The sequence below is a fragment of the Coffea arabica genome, chromosome 4c (genome assembly GCF_036785885.1).
Source record: "Coffea arabica cultivar ET-39 chromosome 4c, Coffea Arabica ET-39 HiFi, whole genome shotgun sequence".
Lineage (NCBI taxonomy): Eukaryota > Viridiplantae > Streptophyta > Magnoliopsida > Gentianales > Rubiaceae > Coffea > Coffea arabica.
In genome coordinates, this window is record NC_092316.1 from 15,386,150 (window position 1) to 15,395,953 (window position 9,804).

At 35.8% G+C, this 9,804-nt stretch overlaps 2 long non-coding RNA genes across 2 annotated transcripts; both read right to left on the bottom strand.

The window, feature by feature from the left end:
* Positions 1-372: 372 nt before the first annotated feature.
* LOC113738766 (uncharacterized) lies at positions 373-2,540 on the bottom strand. Its single transcript, XR_011812750.1, has 2 exons — positions 1,756-2,540; positions 373-1,218 (listed from the first exon to the last, which is right to left on the bottom strand). It is a non-coding gene; the product is annotated as an uncharacterized lncRNA (long non-coding RNA).
* A 939-nt stretch (positions 2,541-3,479) lies between these two features.
* Positions 3,480-4,371, bottom strand: LOC113738493 (uncharacterized). The gene is made up of 2 exons (XR_011813102.1): positions 4,099-4,371; positions 3,480-3,985 (listed from the first exon to the last, which is right to left on the bottom strand). It is a non-coding gene; the product is annotated as an uncharacterized lncRNA (long non-coding RNA).
* Between the last annotated feature and the right edge of the window lie 5,433 nt (positions 4,372-9,804).

Here is a 9,804-nt window from a genome sequence, read left to right on the forward strand (position 1 = left end):
CATTTAACCTGAAATTTTACTAGCAAAAGTAGTTAGGAATTTCATAACCTAAGGAGCATTTTTATTGTTATTTTTACTTCTATTTTATTACATGTTTGCAGTGTAGATTTAATTTCTTACATTTAAGATAGCCTAAATAATAAAGTAGTTCGAAAATCACTAATAATTGATCATTCTTCCGTATGGGATCGAGATCTAATATTTTCTATATTCGATAAATGATCTATATATTTGTAGAAAATAGGGTGTTTAGGTTTTTTAAAATTTGGAGTGAAAGAAAACCCTTGTCACTATACTTTTACAGAATTTGGTGTATACTTATATATTAGAATTTGACAAAAAGAAAAAGAAAACATCACACGTACAACAAAATAACGGTGAACCAAAACATATAACATATACAACAACTTTACATAACCTCACATAACACAATTGCATATAACATATAGATTTACATAAGGATACATTAAAACATGTAACATATTCAAGAACCGTACACAACAACACATTTATCACAACCATAAGTTGAACTGTTCGCTCATATAAATTCAATGGAACCTGAAACTAGAACCCTTTGGTTCCAAGTGCTTCAGCCCAATCTTGAGATACGTCATTTTTCATTTTCGGAATCAAAAGCAGAGGCTTTTCCCTTTTCAATGTGATGGCAATCAATTTTTCGCTCATATCAAGACTTTCTGGGTCCGTTCCTGGGGGAACCAACCAATCAAATGCATAGACCAATGATCCAAGAAGCAACTGAATCTCCGTAAGAGCCCAGTGCTGCCCAGGGCACATCCTTCTACCTCCACCAAATGGCAAAAGTTCATAGTGGGTTCCCTTAACGTCAAAATTTCTGCCGAGGAATCGTTCTGGTTTGAAGTTTTGAGCATCTTCCCATGTCTTTTCATCTCGTCCTAAGGCATAAGCATTTACAATCACCAAGCTATTCTTTGGAATTCGGTAGTTCATGATCTGGCAAGTTTGCAATGCACAACGAGGCACAAGAATTGGGTCCGGAGGATGCAATCGAAGTGTTTCTTTTATACAGGCCTGTAAATATGGCAGCTTGGTTAGGCGTTTCTCACTTAAAGCAGTTCCTTCAATATCTTTTGTCATGATTTCATCACGAAGTTTGGAAAAGGCTTCTTGATTTCTTGTTAATTCTATCATTGCCCATTCGACTACTGAGCTAACGGCTTCAGAACTGGGAAAAAGCTCCTGCAGTGTATAAAAGTTAGAAAGATCAATCGTGAGTTCTTGTTAAATCTCTTGTTCAATAATGAGTACTTACCCAAAAAAAAAAAAAAAATTCTTTTACTATTTCTATTCTATTCAAATGATCCCAGTAGACCACTAATGAGGTTTCGTTCATTGGTGGAAACAAGGTTAAGATCGAAAGCCCAAGAGACCTCGGCCTTTAGTGTTACAATTGTGAGTGGTAATATAATATAATACTATTATTTGTCTATTTAATCGCGGTTTGTCGGTACGTTATTGTTTTTAAAAATGTACTAATTTATAACATATGCTTGTTATTTTTCTACAAATTATATGAGTATACACTAAATTAGGTAAGAAATACAACTAATCTGTAGTAACAGGAAAATCCCAATCTAATGGTTGTGGACTCCAGCACCCTATTTGTCTTCAGTTTAGTGAAACAGTACGCTAATGCAAGATGCCAATGTGTATATCTAAAAGCAATGAGAAATCATATTATCAAAGTAGAAAATCTAGGAGATAGACCTTACATACCTACAGGAAATTGTAGATCTGATAATCATCAAAGGAACTTTCAATCAGGACGTCTAAAATGTCCTGGTTCGAGTCCTGCCTCCCTCCTCTTCTCTTGCTTACAATATCACCCCATACGGCTCTGTATATTTGGTTAGCCTCTGCTGCTTTTTGCTTAATCCAAAAATCTAAACCCCCAATTGCAGGATAAAGGTCGGCTAAGCTTAGAATTACAATCCCAAGCATTTTCCTTGATTTCCTTTTCACTTCTCCAATATTGTTCCAAGACTCGACAATACCTTGGGACACCATAGCATTAGTCAAAGTATTAGCAGTAGTTGCAAATAAAATGTCTGCAATATTTACCACTTCACCTTCTTTTGAACCCAAGAAGTGTAGCATCTCTTTGGCCTTCTCTAGTCTGATTCGTGAACACGATTCCAGCGCCATAGCTGAGAAAAGCCCCATGTGGGAAGTGATGCGTAGAAACTTCCACCTCTCATTGCAATCTGTCGCCAATCCCATGATTGAAGTGTGAATTTGTGGGATTCGATTCAATATTTGAGGAACGTACCTTCCGGATAGATCCCGATCATGAGTCTTGAGTACTTCTCTAGCAGCTTCTGGTGATGATGCAACTATCACCAGTCTTGCGCCGAATCTCAAAGACATTATAGGCCCATAAGATTGTGCAAGCTTGGCGAGAGAAATATGTGCACTCTTCCATTCAAGGTCGAAAAGGTTGCCTATGACCGGCCATGCAAATGGACCTGGTGGTAGCCGCGAAATGCGCTGGGCAAAAAGAAAAACTAATCCCCAAAACTTTTTTGGAGAACTAGTATTGGGCAAAGTGAATTTTTGATCAATTTTTGGGGGCGGAGGGAAGGGGGGGCCAGGGGGTTGTTAAAATAAATTTCTAAGTAAAAATTTTATTATTATTATGTTTTGCCCCCTCAAAAATTGATCAAAAAATTCACTTTGCCCCCCAAGGGCCCAAACAAAATGTTTGAAAGTTATTTGGACTTGATCCAAATAACAGAGGCTCACCCCCCCCCCACAAAATTGGCTGCCCCCCTCCAATTGTTTAAAAAAAATTCTAAGTAAAAAAATTATTATTATTATGTTTTACCCCCCAAAAATTGATCAAAAAATTCAATTTGCCTCCCAAGGGTCCAAACAAAATGTTTGAAAGTTATTTGGACTTGATCCAAATAACAGAGACTCACCTCCCCTTCCCCCCGCCCCCCAAAATTAGTTCCTAGCTCCACCACTGGGTGACACCTTCTTACTGGCAAAATCGAGTATGAAAGTTGCTAAATTCGGTTTGAAATCCCTTATACTCAAAAAGGGATTTGATTGGACCACTTTAGTAATAATTGTATAAATAACTATATATGGCTGTTTTTTAAAACAAAATTTTCATTTTTTTCGTATTTTCTTAGCACTCCATCCGAGTTGGAGGCTAGATAGTCAATGACATAAGCATACTTATGGGTGCTAATAGTCAATGATGCAACAATTGTAGACATTTATAATTAACAGAAACTATGGATCCACAGACACTGAAGAACTAGCCAACTTTTGACATTTCTTAACCTTATTAAACCATCATTTTCGTCACCAAGTAAATTTTGGGCAATTGCTAAAATGGTGATAGATATCTCCTAAGGATTCTCCAATCAATAGGGGTGCTTCAAATTTCAACATAGGCATTAAAAATTTAGGTGTCACTCACGGCGCAATCATAAATCAAAGCTTCAAACAAGATTTATTATTGATGACCGGTAAAATATTACAAGCAAAACACACTTTGATGATACATTAAAATCGCATTACCCAACAATTGAAGCTCAGGAAAAGAGCTACCAAAGAAAACAGATCCTCAATATGTTTATTTCAATCATCCAACAAGTATGTGGACATATATGAAGCAGCATTGATCAGTTGTATACATCAGGATTTGCGATGAGGTAGGCTTCCACAGCCTTGAACATGGCTGAGGACATTTCTTTTGCTGCCTTAATTTCCTGTTTTGCTCCCACAATTCGTTCTTCGGTATTGCCCTTGAGGTGGCATGTCCTGGTGGTCTTACAGATTGACCCTCCATCAGCTGAAGCTTCGATTTTAATCACGTTAGCTACTTTTTCAATCTTATCACTGAAGGCATCACTTTCAAGAATAGTATGGCTGAAGGTGAAGTTGTCTTTGTCAATTCCATCGACTCTTTGTTTTAAACCCTTATAATGACTACCTAAACATTCAACAAAGTTAATATATATATATATATATATATATATATAAAATTATAAGAATTTATGGACAAAAAATAATGAAATGATGATTAAGTGAATATTTAGAACTAACCTTCACCAAAAGTGATCAACTTGATGGATCCCACTCCTCCATCTCCTTCAACGATTTCGACGCTTTTAATGGCCTGTGGCAGCATCTTGGTAATGAGGTGGTCATCAAGGAAGAAGGCCTTGAACAACCTTGCAGGAGGGATTGAGCAGGGGACCTCATAATCACAAGTGAGAGGGGCCATGATGCCTTGGTTGGTGTTTGGGAATAAACAAAAGTTCTCTTCAGGAACAAAGGGTTTGAAGAAATGTGTAGTTCTTGAAGAGGATCTGGGGTGCTAAGCAATGCGACGGGAGATGGTATTTATAGAATGAAATTGTAGAATAATAAAGGAATAAGTGACAAAACTAGAACGGTCCAGATCCACCTAGATGTAATTACCAACATTAGCGGTCCAGATGTAATCTCTCTGCAGAACAGCCAAAGGGAGTCCCTCTGCAATTGCCAACTTTAACGGTCCAAATGTAATTGAGTTGAGATTATAGGGTAGAATATAATAGTGGCGATTAACATTCAATAAGTTACAAGGGTGAGACCGGTAGCTGGAACTGCCCCAGGTCTACCTTGAGTTTGTATATAAAAGAAATTATTGATCACTAGGAGGGGACACCGCGCACATGGACGGTGTGAAATTACAGGAGGTGCCCAGTAAAAGCCAAGTACGTCCACATAAAATAAATTAAAAAATTTTATAAATTATTGCAAGTTGCATGCATGGTTTAGGTAAAACGTCTCTTGCTACAATTTTCTTACCTTGCAAAGTTGCATGGTTATGTGTTTACAAAGTTCGGTTGAAGACTATTTTTTAATCCCTTCTTAATCCTTATTCAAATCATCTCTTGCCGCAATATTCTTACCTTGCACAAGAGGTTACATAAAATTTTGTTATTGAGGAGGTTTTTCCTTCATCGCGAATCTTAAAAATTTAAATGACATATTTTTTGCAAGTATATAAATTGTTTATTGAATTTAAAGGATATTAGGTGTCGATCTTGTATGAAAAATTGTCAATTACTGATGGTTTCGAGCTCCTCCATTATTTAGACTATCGCAAATAAAGCAAGTAAATTTACTCTATTAATATGGAAGAAAAGTAGTAAAAATAATAGTAAAAACATTCCTAGGATTATGGATTTACTAGCTACTCTTACAAGAGAAATTACCAATTAAATGAGTTCATTTACCTTGGTTAGTTATGGCATTATTTCGAAATGTATGTGATATATGCTTTTGTCAACATACCAATCATCCCTATAACAACTCCATACCTACTAACGTGATATGAAATAGCTATAAATTCATTAAATTCTATGAAATTGCATGGAACAAGCCACCAAAACCACAAAGATATAGCTCTACATTAGTGAGTTAATTCTCTAGGTTTAACACTCTCATAAACTAGTATTGAGTCATAATAGTTATTGATGAAAGAACACCTTAAGAAGATCACAATTAATGGTGCCAAATTAATTATGATTGTAACACAAAAGTTTTAAATAACTTACTCAAGAAATAAGGTGAAATAACTACGAAAACTTCACTTAATAATTTTAGAAGTTCATCCACTCCCTTGGTATTCAAACTATTAGAACACAAATGAAACACAAACAACAACCAAACTTGTATATTCACTAAGCATGAGAATCGATAAAAGAAATAAAGTGATAGAAAAAATGTCACCCATGTCACTTAAGTTCCAATCTCTCCATCTTCATTCTCATCATCATCTTTGTTTGGCTACTGATAAGTTTGCATTTTGAGTGATTTAAGTGTATTTTATTATTTAGTTTTTGTGTGTTTTATTTATTTTTATAGCTAATTAACTAGATTTGTAGTGAAGATAATATTTTGTGGTTTAAATGTGAAAAATTGCATTTCTATAGATTAAAATGGTGAAAACTTCATGTTTTTGTAGGTTTTAATGATTCAATCACCTAATGGAGTGAATTGAAAAGATATTTGGATGATTGTTTATGATTTAAAGTGATTTAAAGAAGACATGAAGTGCAAAATGTTCAAAAGATGAAATGCAATCAAGTATAAAAGTAGAAATATTTGACAGTTTTGATGCCTTTTGGTATTTTGGCTATAATTTGCAATAACCATCAGATTGAGGTGATTCTTCAGTCATTTTTGAAGCTAATACATAACTCTACATTTCTTATGACGATATCAAAATCCAGTTCATGAGTTTTCCTAGTCAAAAAATCGAAATAGCCAGCCATGAGTTTTCCAGTTCATAGTTCTTTGCTTCTCCTGTATAAACGTCCTGAGATCCCTGCCCCTTACCAGTTCCATAGCAGGTTGATTCACAAATCCCTGGAGGTGCAGTAAATCACCCCTATCACTAAGGGCAATGCTGAGAGAGTGGAAATCAAATGTAATGGGACTGAACTGGCACGTCCAGTCCACCCCCAAAATTATATCCTATCCCCCTAATTCCATTACTTTCAAGTCAAACTGGAATTGATAGTTTTGGATTAACCAAGTCACACTGGGACTGATAGCTCCACTGGTAATATCAGTCCCATCTGCTAGAGTCACAGTGAAGAGACTGACTGCCTGATATGGTAGGTGCAATAGATTGACAATCCTGTGGTGAATGAAACTATCAGAACTGCCTGTGTCCACCAAAATCTTGATTGGAAGTCACCCCTAGGTTCCCTATCACCAGGATGGATTTCCTCCTTATGGCCCCAAAGACAGAGCATTCAAAGAGACTTCTGCAAGTTCCTTAACCCTTCCTGTTAACTCATCCTGTTCCCCTTCCGCGTCCTCAAATTCAGTATCCTCCTCCTCCTCAGTGCTCACACAGTTCAGACTCCCTTTCTTACATTGATGCCCTATTCCAAACTTCTCTCCACACCTAAAGCACAGATTGTGCTTACGCCTATACTGCATTTCCTCTACTGATATCTTACTAAATTCCCTGTGTACTGCATCCATCTTCTTGGGAACAAGAGTGACGCCAGGCAATTTATATGAGTTTGGGCGACCTTGATCATTCATAGTGTTCCTATACATCCCAAACTTGGTTTCCACTGCACCCCTCCCTGAAGTTCTGTTCTGTTTCGACTGGATTTCCAGGGAACACTCCTGCAACTCAGCAACTTCAAAGGCCTTCATCAATGTTTGTGGTTTAAACATCTTCACCATAGGTCTAATCTCTTCCTTGAGGCCACTAATAAAACTAGAAACAAAGTAAAGTTCATCCAACCTAGGGTTTTTTTATCAGCATTAGAGTTTTTAGTTCTTCAAACTTCTCCTCATATTCCTCAACAGTTCCTTTCTGTTGTAACTTGTTAAATTCCTCCACAATGTCACGAGAACTACTTGCAGAGAATTTTTCACACAAAAGTTCACTAAATTCGCCCCAAGACAACCCCGGCCTCACCAGTTTCACTCCTTGAAACCAATTGTCAGCTCTACCTTCCAAGAACATCTCTACGACATTTACTTTTTGACTCTCTGCTACCTGATAGTTCAAAAAATATTGCTGGCATTTCCGAGTCCATTCCCTAGGGTTTCCAGAGTTAAACATTGGCAGCTCTAACCGAGGCACATTAGGAGTGAATTGCCTACCTCTGTACTCTTGTTGGTGCCCACTCCCTTCGACTGAGGGTGTTAACCTCAGATGAGATGGAGGAGTCGGCAGGATTGGATCAGACATTCCTCCTTCGATATCAAGGAGATCTTTCTCCTTCATCAGCAACTTCAACACTATACTGAGCCTCTGTTCCATTTTATTGAACCTTTGGTCCAGATTTCCCACCACCGCCTCCAATTTCGCATTGTTCTGCTCCATTTCCGCCTGTAGCTTATACCGCAACTCCTCAGAACTTGTACTCTGCATCGTAGCCATGGATTCCACCAGTTCTTGCAATCGACTCTCCTGCTTCTTGAGTTGATCCTCCAGTGATCTAAATTGAGTGCTTTCTGCCATTTCCGATACCTTCCGGCCAAGAATCGACTGCTCTGATACCAAATGTCAGACCTGCAAGTTAATTTCTGGAATTGAATCGAGTTTGGGAAAGAATCAGGAGGAAGGAACAAGATTGAGGGGGAAGAGAAAAGAAGGAAGAAGAGGGCGGGAATTAACAGACAGGAGAGAGAGAGAAAGCTGCGGAAGTTTTCCTCATTAAAGTCAAGACCAAATTCTGTTACTGGAAGGCTATTTATGTAATTGGCCCTCAACTAACTCTGCCTATCATACAAGCACCGCCCTTTTTAGTAGAACGACGTAGTGTTGCTTCTAAAGTCCTAAACGCACAACCCTTTGCATTAAACGACATCCCCTTTTACTTTCTTGTTCCTGACACTCATCTGCTAGGCTGCTTGAACCTTATCAAGAAGTGGCACCACTAAAATATAGGGTTTGGGAATCCAAACTTTGGCAAGGGAGGTGATTCCATTTGGACACCAGCAGCTAAAGAGGGTGGTGATGGCTTGAGGCTGAGTTAGGGCTACATCAGAGGTAATAAGGGGTGGGGCCATTGCAAGAATATATTTTGTGTAGATGACATGGCAAATCTTATACCTCTAGGTCTACAGGTGAGTGGTGGACCGGGTATACTCAAGTTTTTGCCTTCGTTCTTTTGCTATTGAAACGAGTAGGTCAACTACTCTTGCATACACTTTCCCTTGTTTTCCTCTTGCTTCAATTTTTCTATTGAGCCCTTTCTTTCTTTATACTGAACAAAACAAATTTGTGCCCTTTGAAACAAGTAGGTCAACTACTCTTGCATACATTTTTTCCTTGTTTTCCTCTTGCTTCAATGTCAAATCAACCCATTCATATTTTGATTTCATGTTGCAGGAATTGTTGGTCACCCACATGGTAATTGTACTTCAAAGAAGGGAAATTGGGAATCGGTGAACTACTCTTGCATAGGGCTGCAAACGAGTTGAGCCGAGTCGAGTTTTGACCTAATCGAGCCAAATCTTGACTTAATTTTATTGAACTTGAACTCGAGCTCGAGCTCAATGGGTTGACAATTTCAAGTCGAGCTCAAGTTCGAGCTCGAAAAAAATAAAAATAATTATTTTATTTTTAAAAAATAAATAAAATAATATTTTTTTCTTAATAAATAATAAAATATTAAGGGCTCTGTTTGGATTCAGCATTTTTTGAAAAATAATTTTTTCACCTAGAATGCTACAGTAATACACAAATAAATATACCAAAAATAACTCCAAATATACAAAAAATTATATTATATTTCAGCAACTCCAAACAATTTGTATCTTTCAATTATGTATATTATATATATTATATCAATTGAAATAAATATATACATATATTCATATATAAATATTAATATTTTGTTCAAACTATATTTATATATATTTATAAATATATTATATTTATATTTATATAAATATATATATTTATATAACTATATAAATATATCTATTTTAATTTTTATAATATGTAAATTAATATGTATATTATATTATATATATATATTAATATGTATATTAATATGTATATTTATATATTTATATATAAATATAAATATTTTGTTTAAAATATATTTATATATATTTATTTATATAAATATATAAATATATATATTTCAAATTTGTTTTATAATATGTATATTAATATATATTTATATATTTATATATGTATATTAAATATATATTAATATACATATTATATTTATAAATTATATCTATATTATATATATTAATATATATTATAAAACA